Source organism: Alexandromys fortis, unplaced genomic scaffold (genome assembly GCF_014885135.2).
Source record: "Alexandromys fortis isolate MF-2015 unplaced genomic scaffold, M_Fortis_MF-2015_v1.1 scaffold_3, whole genome shotgun sequence".
NCBI classification, from domain to species: domain Eukaryota; kingdom Metazoa; phylum Chordata; class Mammalia; order Rodentia; family Cricetidae; genus Alexandromys; species Alexandromys fortis.
In genome coordinates, this window is record NW_026067909.1 from 3,643,635 (window position 1) to 3,659,271 (window position 15,637).

Below are 15,637 nucleotides of genomic sequence, written 5' to 3' on the forward strand. Positions count from 1 at the left end.
TTCAAGACATTGGCTTCTCTCTTCTCTGTTCTCAATGTGTCTCTCTCAGTATGTAGGAGTGACCCACGCCATCTTCACTGGCAATGTGAGTCATCTCGTCCAGCTGGGCAGGATGAGGAAGTGATAGGGAAATGGTAGAAACAGGTTGACAGGGCACTGTTTGCAGGGGCGTCTTGGAGACTTGTTTCTCATGTTGAGTCCACCTTAAAACTATTGGTTTCTCATTTATATAAAGAGGGTTTTTCCTTGAGTTATTTCTTATCAAGAAAAAAGATTCTGGGGCTGGAAAGATGGCTCAGTGGTTAAGAGCATTGCCTGCTCTTCCAAAGGTCCTGAGTTCAATTCCCAGCAACCACATGGTGGCTCACAACCATCTGTAATGAGGTCTGGTGCCCTCTTCTGGCCTGCAGACATACACACAGACAGAATATTGTATACATAATAAATAAATAAATACTTTAAAAAAAAAAAAGAAAAAAAGATTCTGTTTTAATTATATCCAGAGGTGATTTGAAGCCTTGTTACTTAAGGTAATGAAAGACTGTTTAGAAATAAGAATATTGCCGGGTGGTGGTGGCGCACGCCTTTAATCCCAGCACTTGGGAGGCAGAGGCAGACGGATCTCTGTGAGTTCGAGACCAGCCTGGTCTACAAGAGCTAATTCCAGGACAGGCTCCAAAGCCACAGAGAAACCCTGTCTCGAAAAAGGAAGGCAAAAAAAAAAAAATAGAAATAAGAATATTGTGCCAGACATAGTGGTGCACGCCTTTTATTCTAGCGCTCAGGAGGCAGAGGCAAGAGGATCTCTGTGAGTTTAAGGCCAATCTGGTCTATAGAATGAGTTCCAGGACAGCCAAGGATGTTATACAGAGAAATCCTGTCTCAGAAAACAAAAGAATAACAAAAACAAGAACAAGAAAAAATAAGTAAGAATGCTTAGATGTAAAACTACAGAAGTCATGGCTTATGTTACTTGATCAGCAATGTGAAGCAAGAATTGGGAGTACGAATATGTTACTTGAGTTCTCAGAAGAGAAAGAAAAATGTTATGCTTATTCATAGAACTATAAGCAGGTATCAGGTAGGACCCACCCTTTATACTCTTACATTCTATATGTTGTTTGTTGCTGTTCTTGACATGTGGTCTACTATAGCCCAGGCTGGGTTTGAACTCATTTTATAGTCAAGACTGATGTTAAACTGATTCTCGTGCCTCCGCCTCCCAAGTATACGGTTACACCCTGCATTGTCTGCTCTTTAGTAAAGTTTTTGTATGTCCTAAAAAAAAATCACATTTTCTACCAATTAACGCTTTTTATACTAGCAGTCTGAGTTAGAGAGGTCAGAACATCATATATTCTTACGTGTCTAAAATATAGAAAACAGTCTAAGAGAAAGAGAATAAGAATAGCAGTTCCTTTCATGGGTCCAGCGTAATTGCAATCACCGTGTTCTGAGCTGACAGTTTTTCATAATTGTGTTCTTTACTAGTAAAGGCGGAAAATGAGCAGGTTTAGTCTGTCAAGCGTAGGATTGGGGCTCGCCTAGCTTGCTCATCAAGGCTGCTTGCATAGGAGGGTGTCCCACAGACTCCCTGCCAGGAAACAGGGATGGGGGGGACTTTGCCCCTGGCACACCCCCCTTTCCTAACAACCCTGGAATTTTCTCTGAGAGCTTCCCACCCTCCTTTTAGAACCAAGAAGAGCTCCACTCTTGGTGTGTACCCTTCCCCAAGTCTTCCTGCCTGAGACCGCTGCCATCACAATGTCCAATGACCACCATGTCACACTGGGGGATGTCTATGTGTACCAGTTACTTTTCTGTCTCTGTGACAAGATACCCGACAGAGGCAACTGGAAGAGGAATGGTTTCTTTTTGCTTAGGCTCTGCGGTCACAGTCCACCAGGGTGGGGAAGACAGGATGGCAGAAGCATGAAGGGACTGGTCACCACCGTGCAACCAGTCAGGAAGTGGCAGGCGCTAAGTTCCTTTTCTCCTTTCATCCTCCCTATTCAGTCTGAGACCAAGCCTGAGGGGGGGTCCGGCATTTCGGTTGGCCTCGTCTCATCCGTCAAAGATCTCTGAAGATACCCGCACAGACACACCCAGGGGTTCCCAATCATGCCATAGGTTAAGTCAAGCACGTCTATCCATCATACTGTACAGGGAATTAAGGATTACTTCGGGGTAATTTGGGCCAGTCAGCTTTTTTGGGTATCAGTAGTAATACAGCTTAGGAAATCCAATCCCATCCTTCCTCCTTCTCATTAACTGTCGGGCATGGAGCCTGTGTTTAATGCTGATATCCCTAGAAGTTAGTGAGTAGCGTGTGCTCATCCCAAGACGCTGCCTCTTTCCCCTCACACTGAATGCTGTGGACTGCAGAACTACGGTGTCTGCCAGTAGCAGACTATGCATAAGATGGAGGCCAAGGACTGTAGTCAACTAAAATCGAATAGTGCTTTGCCCACGCCCAGCCCTGCTTTCTAAGATTTCTTGGCTTGTGATAAAGGGTCAACCAGAAGAAGATCAGCTTATGCCAAAGAACTGCCAGCCAGTTACTTGGTTTCTGGACACCATGAGCCCAGGTCCCCTTCTCTGCTGTTGGGTCACATCCTGCCTCTCCAGGCTGTGTATCCCTCCCCTTTTCCCAGCACTGTTGAGCACCAGCTCTTGGGATCTTAGCATTGTGATTACACAGCTGCGCTTCTGTGGGGCTGACGTTCTCCCCTCCCACACCCATCTCCACCTGGCTAGGTACCCATCACGTTCCCCCATACATCCCCATTATGCCCCCGTTGTGACCTTGCATATCGTTTTTCTTTAAAGATCATTTCTCAGTAGATGCAGATGCAGGGACACAGTGGAGTATATAATCCCATGCCTCGGCACAGCGTTTAAAATGCAGTAAATGCTGAAGAGCATAGTGGGTCTCAGTGGATGTGTGAACGGTCCTGAGACCCAGCTTAAGTCCCCATGTGGTCACCTTTGTCTCATTCAGCCCACCCTGCAGCTTTGGGTCTTGTTCCGAATGGTACGCCTGTGTGTGGTACCTACCCTCTCTTTCTAGATCCTTACTTGGTTTCACCATGCCGGCTCCTGAGGGTTCATTGTGATACCCTCTCTTCTGATCCACAAATGGGGACTCCTGCGGCATTGGGGTTGGTGGGGATTGTAGTGGCAAGGTCTGACTTTGTTTACATCTGTACATCTCTACACAGTGTATCTGGACACTAGGTTACCCCAAGTCTCCATTCCAAAACCTCGCTGTGTCCTGAGCTCTGTCTGGCCAGGCAGGAGATGCAGGCAAGATGGGAGTGAGCTGGTCCTCAAATCCTCCCTTCCTCACTGCTACTTTTTAAAAAATCATTGATGAAAGTACCTTCAGGAGGAGTGTGTTATTTAAGCTCACGATTGCCAGGAACTGTCCATATTGACAGAAAAATCATAGTACAGGAGCTTGGGCCATTGTACACATTGTATCTGTAGTCAGGAAGCAGAGAGAGATGAACTCTGGTGCTCAGTTGGTTGTCTTTTTATTCAGTCTGGGGCCTCAGCCCACAAGAAAGTGCTGCCTACATTTCGGGTGGGTCTCTTGTCTTCGCTAAACAAACCTCTGCAGAGACATCTTCACAGATACACCTGAAGTGTTTTGCTTAGGTGTTTCCAAACCCAAGTTAACAGTAAGATTCATTTCAACTGTTCCTGCCTTCTTTTTGAAGGAGTTGCTAGGAGCCAAACACTGTACTGTCCACACTGAAATAACCCATCATTTCTGCGCTTGGAATGTTGTAGAAGAACTTCCCTATCCATTGGACTAGACTCCCTGCAGTGAGACCGGATATTGTTACTCTGAGGAAAACTGAACACACTTGCAAGCACTAGCGCTGAGGTGAGAGGTGAGAGCTCAGTCGTGAGCCCGCCTCATCATCCTCAAGACCTGCGTTGGGTTCCCAGCATCCTCATGCTAGCCGAATATAGCAGCCAGTGGAAGGGGTAACAGTAACAGGTGGATCCTTGGAAGTTATTGTCCAGCCAGCTTAGCTGATCAAGAATTTCCAGGTTTGGTGAAAGATCCTGTCTCAGAAAGTAAAGTGGAGGACTGCAATCTCATTTCCTTCTAATTTGTGCCTAAGAGTGGACCTCTTTATCTTCCTGTTCTAAGAAAGCTCGGTTTCCCACAATGACTCTACTAGCTTTCATTCTCCCCACTGTGTGTCAGGGCTTCTCTTTCCTGCACATCAGCCTGCCTTCCTGCTGTTCTCTCCTCGAACCAATAAGCCAGTCACACTCATGTACCCCATCGTCCTCTGCTTTTGATTTGCATTTTCCCATCCACTTGTAAGCGGGGCATTTTTCATACACCTGCATGTCTGTATAAGTATCTGCTCACAAAATATAATTAGGTCATTTGTTTCCTTGGTATTGTTGGAGTTCCTTAAACATTTTGGATAGTAGAGTTTTATCCAAATGATGGCTCCAAACATTTCTTGTCTTAACAAAATAGTTTCTTTATGGTAACTGTTTGTTTTGCTACCAAGCCTTTAGTTTAATGCAATTCTATGTGTTTATTTTTGCTTGAATTCACTGCCCCTAACCATTCTGTTTTCTTCCAGTATACCATATATGCATACATGTATGTGTGCACACCCACATACACACACATTTTATGTATATATTATATATAATTGTTATATAATACATATGTCATATACTAGCACATATACACATTCACAAAGTTTTTGAATTTTTTGAGGCAGGGACTCTGTCATATAGCCTGGGCTGGCCCAGTACCGACAGTGATCATTCTACCTCTGTCACTTGAGTTCTCTTGATTGGATTATGCATGTGTGCCATCAATCAAGCCAAGGTTTTTACTATACTTTGAGTTCACTTTTGCCTATGGTATAAGGATCTAAAATCTCAACACTAGTTGTTAAATAGACAGTATTTTCCCCTGAGTATTCTAGACATCTTTATCAAAAGTCACTTGCCAAACTAGATGAAAAAAGCCCACTAGACCTCAATCCTACAAAAGGAACTGCAGGCAACTGAGAAAAGCTGGGAAAGGGAGAACTGGTCTTCCCCAGGGAAGAACATACCAACTGGCAGTTCAGGGGCCAATAGTCAGCTCTGAAAATATGTAAAACATTATATGAACTCATTAGCTTATATTTAGGAATTTATATGTATATGCAAATACATATATGCATACAATAACAATAAATGCAAAGAAAAGGCTATGAATTTGAAGGAGAAAGGGAAGGAATATGTGGGAGAGTTCAGAGGGCAGTAAGGGAAGGAAGAACATAATTAAATTACAATCTCAAAAAAAAATTGTCCCTTGAATTCTCTTCAACTCTATTCTTTGTTGGATGTGTCTGATTTTGTGCCTGGGCCATGCTGTTTTGATTACTGTAGTTTTGCTTTATATTTTGACGTCTTGTTATACGTTACCTCTAGTTTTGCTCCTTTTGCTCAAGATTACATTGATTATTCAATATCCATTTGTGGTATCATGCAAATGTTTGTTGTTGTTGTTGTTGTTGTTTTGCATTTCTGTAACAACTGACCTTGGGATTTTGACAGGGCTTGCCCTTGAGCCCACAGATCACTTAGGCTTGCATAAACATTTTAATGGGATTAATTCTTCTAGGTGTTAAGCATGGCATTTCATTCCCTGTATTGTATCTACCAAAAAGGAGTGATTCAGCTTTCAGTGTTCGGATCTGCGATATCTTGGTTAAACTGTACCTGGTTTAATAGCTGGTTCTCTAGTGCATTGAATTGTTCCTGTTGATGGAGTCTTTAATCAAGCACCCAGAAATGTGCTTCCAGGTTTTCAGGCAGTGTTGCTCAGGGCAACATGGTCTGGAGAGAGAGGTGTCTTTAGGGATGGGGTGGGAGAGAGAGGTGTCTTTAGGGATGGGGTAGGCTGAATTTAAAGTTATTTCCTAATATTTAAATATCTTCCCTAATATTCAAATAACCCCCTCTCATAGATAGTTTGAAAATGTGTATTCAGTATACTAGTGAAGGAAAATATGTATCTTAGAAAAATTTTAAAGAATTTTAAAAAAAAAAAATGGTGAAAAGTCCTTCAGTGCAGGAATGGTAGAACATTCCATTTAACTACAGGTTTGAGATCTTTCAAGGGCCTGGACATGAAGCTATATTTCTTCCATTCTTGACAGGCTCATTCCTTGCTTAGAGTCATTGTCAAAGTGAGCAGAATTCCATTCCAGCTGTGCACGCCTTTCTGTCCTACCTCTAGGATAGTGGGAACCCAGCACATCCCCTAGCCCAGTGGCAGAGTCCCCTCAGGGACTGCCATATTCTGGGCCCTCTAGGGCAGTCTGTAAACAAAAGAAAGGGGCCTGTCCTTGGGGAGTAAGCATCTTTATAAGGAGGGACAATGGATGGTATGCCAGATGGAGCTTGCATGGGTGTGACCCCTACATGGAGATGGCGGGGTGGGGGGTGGGGGGGTGGAAAGGGGTCCAAGTGTACTCGGACCAGACATATCTCCCACTTTGAATTAGAAGCCAATAGGGAAAGTTCTTGCAGAGGAGGTTCTGGTACCCAATTTTGCAGGCTAAGAGGGAAGAGGTTAGCCTGATGATGTCTTGGGCAAGGACCTAATTGTCAAGAGTACAGGTGGTAAAGGCAAGGACAATGTGATTTGACAATGTTTTTGGAATAATGATTGGAAGGAGGTTAAGTTGTAGGAGACAACAGAAAGGGCTGGAACAACTCCTGGGAGGCTTCATAGGTCTCTCTCTCTTTCTGTGTGTGTGTGTGTGGTGTGTGTGTGTGTGTGTGTGTGTGTGTGTGTGTGTGTGTGTGTAGAAGCATATGCCTGGATGTGTTCATGTATGCATATAGAGATTAGTTAACCTTGGGTGTCTTCCTCAACCACTCTTCACCTTGATTTGTGACATGGGGTCCCTTATTCCTTTTTTTTAACCTGCCGCTCACCAGTGTGGCTAGGCTGACTGGTCAGCATGTCTCAGTCATCCTCTTATGGATTATGCTCTATTATTTTAGTGGTTGTTTTGTTTGGGGGTTTTGTTTGTTTGTTTTTAAGTTGCATTTAAAGCATTGAACTCAGTCCCCAGCGAGCACTTTACTACCTGAGCCATCTTTCAAGCCCCATTTCTCTTTTTGACTTACGGTAATGGTTTTACCTAAACATGGGAGATTTTTCCCTGGGCAGCATTTGGGATATGTAATTCCTTTAAAGAAATGCCACCTAATAACCATGTTTCTTCCTGACTGATCACCCTGGATGTCTGGATCTTGCTCTTTCTGGACACTGCAGTAGCCCATTGAAATTCAGTGCAAGCGGCCTTCCTCCCATTAGCTGCAACTTCCTGCTAGACAGGAATGGGGAATATTCCATTTTGCAAACTTTTAACTATGTAGCTAGATAATTAGCTTGTGAGAAACATAGTCAATTTCGCAAACAAGTAGAGATTCTGGAAAGTAATTAAAATTAGTCATTATTGTACCTCTTTGTGGGTTTACCTTCCTCTGCGTGCTGTTAAGATCTCGTCTGAACGAAATTAATAAGGAATAAAAAATCTTGGCTGAGCATCTGTTCCAACGTGACTTCCAGTTTGCATCTGGCCACGGAACTTGAGGTTGAAGTTTGGGATCCGCGCAAGGGGAAATCAATTTCTCGGGTTCTTGTTGTTATTATGATACCTTCATTATTTTATGTGTGGGATGAATGATTGAAATGTCTGTGGCTTTTCATAACCAAAAAAAAGAGTAATTCTATAAAATATAGGGATTTTGTTCGAGGAGAGTAATCTCAATACAGCAGCGTTTTTATTTTGTAATTAACATTATGACGGTTGGCATCACGATTGATCCTGGCCGTCTCGGTTACGGGAGCCGCTGTAAAGCTCAATGGGATGGGTAGGATCTTTTCCTCTCATATTTTCTTTGTGTCTGGGTAAGAAATAATAAAGTGGAAATTAGAAATCTGAATAGCGGCTGTGGAACACCGCAGCAGCAGCTGTGTATTTAGATTGATACCAAGAGGATAGGATTTTAGGGTTCATGGAAGACACCAAGGCTGATTGCCTTTGAAGAGATTTATTAGACATTATTAATACCATAGACAGCGCTGGGTGGGGGGGGGACGTTCTGAGAAGAATTCAGGACCATGTGGCCAAGCCTGGGTCTCTTTTTATATGTTTCAGAGACATGGAGGAGGTTCTTTGCCATGTGATGGATCCATAGTCGGTGCTTGCAGTTAGAATGTCTGAATCAGCTGTGAGGGCGGGGAAGGCACAGATCGAGGAATATGAGTCAGTGTGGTTATAAAAACCAAACTGCTTTCATTTTAAGAATGTTCAATCAAAATGGAGGAGCTGTACAAAATGGTGAGACCATAGCTAGACAGATACACCCTGGAGAATTTTACTCAATGACTGGACGTCCGAGAGACCCTCTTTCGGGGATAAAACATACCATGAACCGTCTACAGTCTTTACTCACCAAGTACATGGTGCTCACTTGCTGCAGGTGCCAGATGGTCCTCTTAGGATGCTGATTAATGTCAGCTCTGACAACTGAAAGTGATGCTTAGATTCAGCTGCCAATAAGCCCTGAGCCTCCTGAGAGGACTGTGAGGTTTTTGTGGTAGGACTTGGGCTCCGTAGGCAGCCTGCGAATGACGAAGTGATGCCGATCTCCTGGGTTCGGCCTTGATGTCTTATCTTTACAATGTTAGTGCAAACTTGGAGGTGTCCTTGCAGTGTACTTCCTTTGGTTTTTGAGCCAGTGCACGGTCTCAAAGTGAACATCCTCTTGCTGGGGATCCACTGTACTGGACCAGCCATATGTCTCGGTGCTCACTTTTACTGTTAATTCATTGTTCTTCCATAGTAAAATTCTTATTTTGTAGTAATATCCTTGGCCATGTTTGTTTGGCCTGCTGTGTTTAATTATGACTGGTCCCTAGCTGATAAATACTTGCTGAACATGATAAATCCGTTCTTTCTTTAACCACTTTTTAAAGTAGTCGTTAAAAAATTAGTCCCCACAGGCATGACCATTAAAATCACTATGGTGTTATGAAGATGGCTCCACGATTAAGGGCGCACACCTCTCCTTTAGAGGACCCCAGTCATTTCCCAGCACCCACATTAAGGGACTCAGAACCGCCTGTATGTAACGTTAGCTCCAGAGCATCCCCCACCCTCCTCCAGCCTTCACAGGCACCTGCACACGCATGCCACACATTTGCATGCACACACAAAGAGAAATAAACCTTCAAAGTGATGAGCACATAAAACTGCTGGGAACACAAAGGCCTTGCTGCTACTGGAGCTTGAAGTTGTCCTGACAGGTGCTGGCCTGGAGTGAGGCTAGAAACAGAAGGCGCCCTGAGATGTGGAAGAACAACACCAAGGTGTTTACAGTCTCCACCTTATTTTATGTAAAGACTTCCCAGAGAAAGAGCAAAAACTTTGACAGTCATAAGAGAATCCCATTAAGTTGTATCATAAAATATTCAAATATACCCACCCAATGGAACAGTGTCCCCAAATATATAGAACGAGAGCGTGAAAACTTATTGCAAAAACAAAACAAAAAACACCACTTTACCCTTTTGCATATGAAAGTAGCAAGATCTTTTGAAGATCCCTACAATAGCATCCGTGAAATAGTCCCCAATGGCATCAAAATAGACTGGGACTGTTTGGTTTGTGTGTTTAAATGGGAGAGTTGTGTTGTAAGCCTCCCTAATTCATCTCATAATTAGATGGAAGTCCAATTTGAATCCCAATGGAATTTGTTTCAAAGTAAAGTATATGGTTTTGAGGTTTATTTACTGGGCAAAGTTGGCTTGAGGGTGGGTGGGGAGAAGGCTTAGTTAGGTTGGCAAGCAGACGGACCTGAGTTCAAATCTCCAGAACCAAGAAAAAGCTGAGTGGATGTGAGCACCTGGCTGTAATCCCAGAACACTGAGGGTGAAGACAGTCATCCATAGCAAGCTAGCCATACTAGAGCAAGGGAGCTCTGGGCTCAAGGAGAGAGCCAGCCCTTATATAAGTAAATAGGTATATAGAAGACCATAGATAGAATGGATAGATAGATAGATAGATAGATAGATAGATAGATAGATAGATAGATAGATAGATAGATCGATCTAGTAAGATACCAAATGTCAACCTCTGGTTGCCACATAGATACACACACAGATGAACATGTGTATATACTCAATATATATGTCGATATATATATATGCACACACATGATACACACATACATGTGGAAAAATACTTCCTTTTTTGAGTTAAACATGCCACTGTGATGCCTCAAGGCCATTTTCTCTTTCTTATCCCCTTCCCTTCCCTTCCCTTCCCTTCCCTTCCCTTCCCTTCCCTTCCCTTCCCTTCCCTTCCCTTCCTTCCCTTCCTTTCCCTTTCCTTCATAGAAAGGGTAAATTGGCAGAAAGACTGGAGAAAAATGTGAAAAACAAGTGCTTCAAGTTGCAGTAGTGAGCAACAGCCCCACTGGACAGCTCTGATATATAAAGTATTAATTAATACTAGTGGTGTTTCTATGTATGTATAATGGCTGAAGCAACCAGTATTGTGATAGCGTATACGGAATTGGTATTAATCTCTCTCCCCTCCCCCTCTGGCTGGATACAGTCTACAAATGTAAGATCTGAACTTAATATGATATGTACACTTTTTTTTTAGAAGAGTCTTTTTTAATATTTATTTATTTATTATGTATGCAATATTCTGTCTGAGTGTGTATGTCTGCAGGCCAGAAGAGGGCACCAGACCTCATTCCAGATGGTTGTGAGCCACCATGTGGTTGCCGGGAATTGAACTCAGGACCTTTGGAAGAGCAGGCAATGCTCTTAACCACTGAGCCATCTCTCCAGCCCCGATATGTACACTTTTATAACTAAATACAAGACATCATATTTCTAGGCCCCTCAAAACATCCTCATATCCTGTTTCTCTCTCTTCCTCTCTCTCCCTCTCTCTCCCTCTCCATCTCCTCCTTCTCCGTCTCCCTCCTTCTTCTCTCTCTCTCTCTCTCTCTCTCTCTCTCTCTCTCTCTCTCTCTCTCTCTCTCTCTCTCTCTCTCCATTCGGTTCCCACTCCCTGCTCATTCAGAGGACTGTGATCTGTGAATCTACCACTAAATAAAGAGCCCTTTATTATACTCAATTCTGAGCTAGTGTGGAACTACTTTATAGCATCCATCAACACCTCCCCTTGTCACTTACTTTCCCTTCTGAAGAAAGATGCACACAGAATGTCAACCTTCAATCTGGCTTCTTTGACTTAGCATAGTGTTTGCAACTCATTTGTTTGTTGTTATCAGGTTTTTGTTTGTTTGTTTGTCTATAATTGCTGAGTTGTATTCCACTGTGTGATTGTGCCCCAGTTGGTTAGATACAAGGAAACAGGTATTTGGAGTGTCTCTGAGACTTAGGATGTGACTCCATCCTAGGCAGTAGTCCTTTTTGCTTCTTCACTGGCCTCCTGCGGGAATTCAATGCTCTCTACACTGAACACTAGAGAATGACTATTGAGAATGGCACCTGAGTCGGCTCTGCCATTGTGTTGCAGCCTTACCTCCTCCCAGTTGCTTACTGCACATCACCGTAAAGCCTTGGCCTCAGAGCTCAGCAGAGGGTGGATAGATGGGAATGCTGGGCCTGAACCTGTGTCTGCTTTTCTACTTATCCTTTACGTACTTGCTTCCCACGCACATTGTTCTCAGGTCCCACAGTCACACTCCACCACAGTGGTGATTTTTTTTCTTTTGTTTTATGTTGTGTGTGTGGTGTGTGTGTTTTCCCCAGACAGAGTTTCTCTCTGTAGCTTTGGAGCCTGTCCTGGAATTCACTCTGTAGACCAGGCAGTTAAAGGTGCACGCCACCACCACCCTGCTCACATTGGTAACAAATAAAATTAATACTCAAGAGTTTTATTGTCAACCCCCTTTGCTATCTTCCATGGTTTCAGTCCAACAAGCTATTGACTGACTGATCTGCTGTGCATTGAGCCACAATCATCTGTCTCCATAACGATATACTAATAAGAATTCCATAAGAATTGCCCTACAACATCTGCTTTCTAGTATGTAAAAGATCAGATTTCAAAGCATTTACCCGCTGTAAGGTTTTTGCCTACCCAGTGGCAAGCCTACTAGGGAACTTCCACAAATATCCCCAACTCTTTATAAAATGTTGACCCAAATCTTTTAGTTCTGTCCCCCAACCCAGTAGTAATGTTGTTGACAAAAATGCTCCTGTACACTCCTGAGGCTTGATGACCAAAGTGGCTGAGCCTTTCCTCCTGTGCTTAGCCACCTTTGCAATTACAATGAATTAAGCAGTCACATCAGGTTGAGAGGCTGTACTTCCTCCAGGGATGAAGCACACAGTCACCACAGTCAGAATAAAAGCCAAGTGACCTTCCGGCCCCAGTGTGCTTATAAACCTCATTTGGGTCATGGTACAAAAAGGAAAAAAAAAAATTGTCAAAAAGCAATTACCCTGCCAGGCTATTTTCTCTTTTTTCAGTGTGTAACTGGTGTGTTTGTGTACGCGTGTGTGCAAGCCCACATGTGTAGGTCAGAGGATAACTGTAGTAGTCAGTTCTTTTATCCCGCCACGTGAGTCCTGTGGGTCACACTCAGGTCATCGTGCTGGGCAGCAAGTGCCCTTTACCTTCGGTGCCAGTTGCTGACCCTCATTAGCTGTCCTTCTAACACTTAGTATGTGATATATTTCTCTTCCTATTTCATTCAGCCAATGTGAGCAAAACTGAAGACAGTGTATTCTTATGATCTACACGTCAGTTTTGCCTGTTTCCAATTTTATCTGTAACTGTGATGGCGATAGAGCCCTTTATGTACAGAAATCAGTGACAGAAATGTGTGGGCATTGATTCCCCCATGCGCCAGCGGTTTACTACGGCTCTGTTACTCTTGTGCCTGTTACTTTGTGTTCACCAATACTGTCTATCATGTCCTAGGACCCGGGAAATCCTGAGCTCTCTCGGGCTCTAATATCACCTGATTTATTGAGTTTATAAAAATAAGATATAAAATCTCTGCTTTACTATCTCTCTAGTGTTGACATCAAATGAACTTTATTAAGAAGTTGCATGCATAGTATATAACCTTCATTGCACCATGTATCAGTAGCTTTTTATTGCTGCGATAAAACACCATGAACAAAAGCAAATTATGGAAGAAAGAGAATATTTGGGCTTACAGTGCCAGAGGGAGAATCATGAGAAATGATATCTCAGTCTACAGGAAGGAAGCAGAGGACGTAAACTGGAAGATGGGGTAGTGGGGTGATGCTATAAACTCAAAGTCCACCCCTAGTGGCATACTTCCTCCTAGAGAGGTTAGAGGTCCTTTAACTGCCATAAGGAGTGCCCCCTGCTGGGGACTGAGTGTTCAAATACACGAGCCTATGGGGGACATTTCTCTCTCAGACCACCACACGCCATCAAATAGAGTTTTTGTGCTTTTTATACTTTATTATCTATAACAAATGTGAATAGGTGTTTAAATTATTACATTCAATAAGCAGCAAATAATTGTTTCAGGTAACTTCATATCCAAATATTCCCCTCTGGTATATGTCCTTTAAACATCTTTCCATAATTACTGCCCCTGTAAAATTGAAATTGATTTTGTTTTTAAAATTAGATTTCTTTCCTCGGAGTGTCTGGAATGAAATGAGATACTAATACTTTATGAATTCAACCAAGCACACTATTTAAATTTAATATTTAATTTTGTTGCTAGTCGTTTAAAATCCCTAATAGATGGCATTAATGTAGTTTATCAACCATGCTGTTTTCAGTTTTATTCCATGCCTTTTTATAGTCTTCACTTTGGTTCTTCATAAAATAAGGAAATTATGATATTTTGGAAATTAAATGAGTGAAAATTAACCATATATTGTTGAATACAGACATCACGATGTGGAATGTATCCTCTCTCAATTCTCTCTTCCTATTTCCCCCCTCCCAACTCCCTCCGCTTCCTTCTCCTTCTGACAAGGTTTTCCTTCTGTAGCCCGGGCCGTTTTCTAACTCATGCCTTAGTTTGGGTTCCTGGTAGCTCTGGTTTCTAAGTCTTTCTGAGATTCAGAGGAGGCAGTGCGCATGTTTCCATCTTCCTCCCTTCAGGTCCCTGGTCACCACCAATCATTCTCTTTCCAGCTTCCAGAATTCTCTTCTCCTGCATTGCTTCTCTCTTTCCTGGGCCTTGGTACTCCATATTGTTGATGTTGGTTTTTTGAGACAGGGTCTCTCTGCATAGCCCTGGCTCTCGTGGGACTCTCTTTGATGGAAATCAGCCTGCCTCTGCCTCCCTAGTGCTGGCATCCAAGGTGTACACTACCATGCTCAGATGGTCTGCGCTTCTAAAACATGTTCTTTGTCAGCATGATGAGAGGCAGCAGGGGTAGATCCGTCCTTTCATCCTGTTAATTGGGATTCCTATGTATGCTTTGGCAGATGTCATCTCTGTGTAGACTTTGAGGAGTCTTTGGGCTAGTTTATAACATTTTGAGATTTTCTTTGCACTCTTGACTTCCTATTTTTCTCGTTTTGTAATTTCTCGTTAGGAACCAGAGCATATAAACATTCCACCCTTGACTTTTCATCTCAAAAACAGAAAGCCTTTGTGCACCATATTTGTTTAGCATCTCAGTACTCAGACCTTACCCATATGGCCTCATTTTGAGCTGTCTTTGACTTCTCCGTGGAGGGCACAACTCCCAGGCACATCCCTTTCCTATATTCTCTTCTCGTATTGCTTATTGATTCTTCAGTTTGACTCTTCCTCAAAATGTGAGTCATTCTGCATCCCTTGGGTCACACATCTCCCCACCTCGATTGCAGTTCTTCCCCAGGGCTGTCTCACAGCAGATGTTTTGAATGCCACTGATGATAACTGTCTAACTCTGACTTGTGTTTTCGGGGAAGGGTCATGCTCAGTATCCAATAAGATTTAAGTCTTTAAATGGGGTTTTCTTTTTCAAGTCACTGTCTTGGTAAAAAACATGTTGCTTTGTAGCATGAATAAAAAAAAAAAAAAAAAACCCAGAGACAAATATTAGGGTTCAACCTGAAGATCAGAGAAGCAAAGCAGCCAGCCACTGGCTCTTAGCTCTGCCTCAGACCGAAAATGGGCAATCCTGCCTCCTCGAATCCTAGATTGAGACTCGCTTGAGACCTGTCTCCTTCCATTTTATATTTCTCTCTAGGACTGGGATTAAAGGCGTGCACCACCACCACCGCCGAGCCTCTATGGCTAACTAGTGTAGCTGCTGGGATTAAAGGTGTGAGCCATCACTGGCCTGAATTAAAGGTCTGAATGGCTAACTAGTCTGGCTGCTTTGTACTGATCTTCAGGCAAGCTTTTTTTAAAACAAAAACAAACAAACAAAAAAAAACCCACAAGTAATATACCAGTATATTGCTTTTGCCTTTTTTTTTCTTTTAAACCAGGACCCTGCTAACTGTCATTAAGTATTCTCTTGGATTCAACTCACCAGAACTAGCCTTTGCTTCCAGCAGCTTCTCTGATCTGGAGCTGATTGAACCGCTCATGGAATTTTTGG

General features: G+C 42.9%; 1 protein-coding gene across 2 annotated transcripts in view; it reads left to right on the plus strand.

Annotated features, from left to right (window-relative positions):
* The window catches only part of Dock1 (dedicator of cytokinesis 1), a 512,909-nt gene that overhangs the window by 307,453 nt on the left and 189,819 nt on the right, over positions 1-15,637 (plus strand). The gene's annotated exons all lie outside the window — the stretch shown is intronic.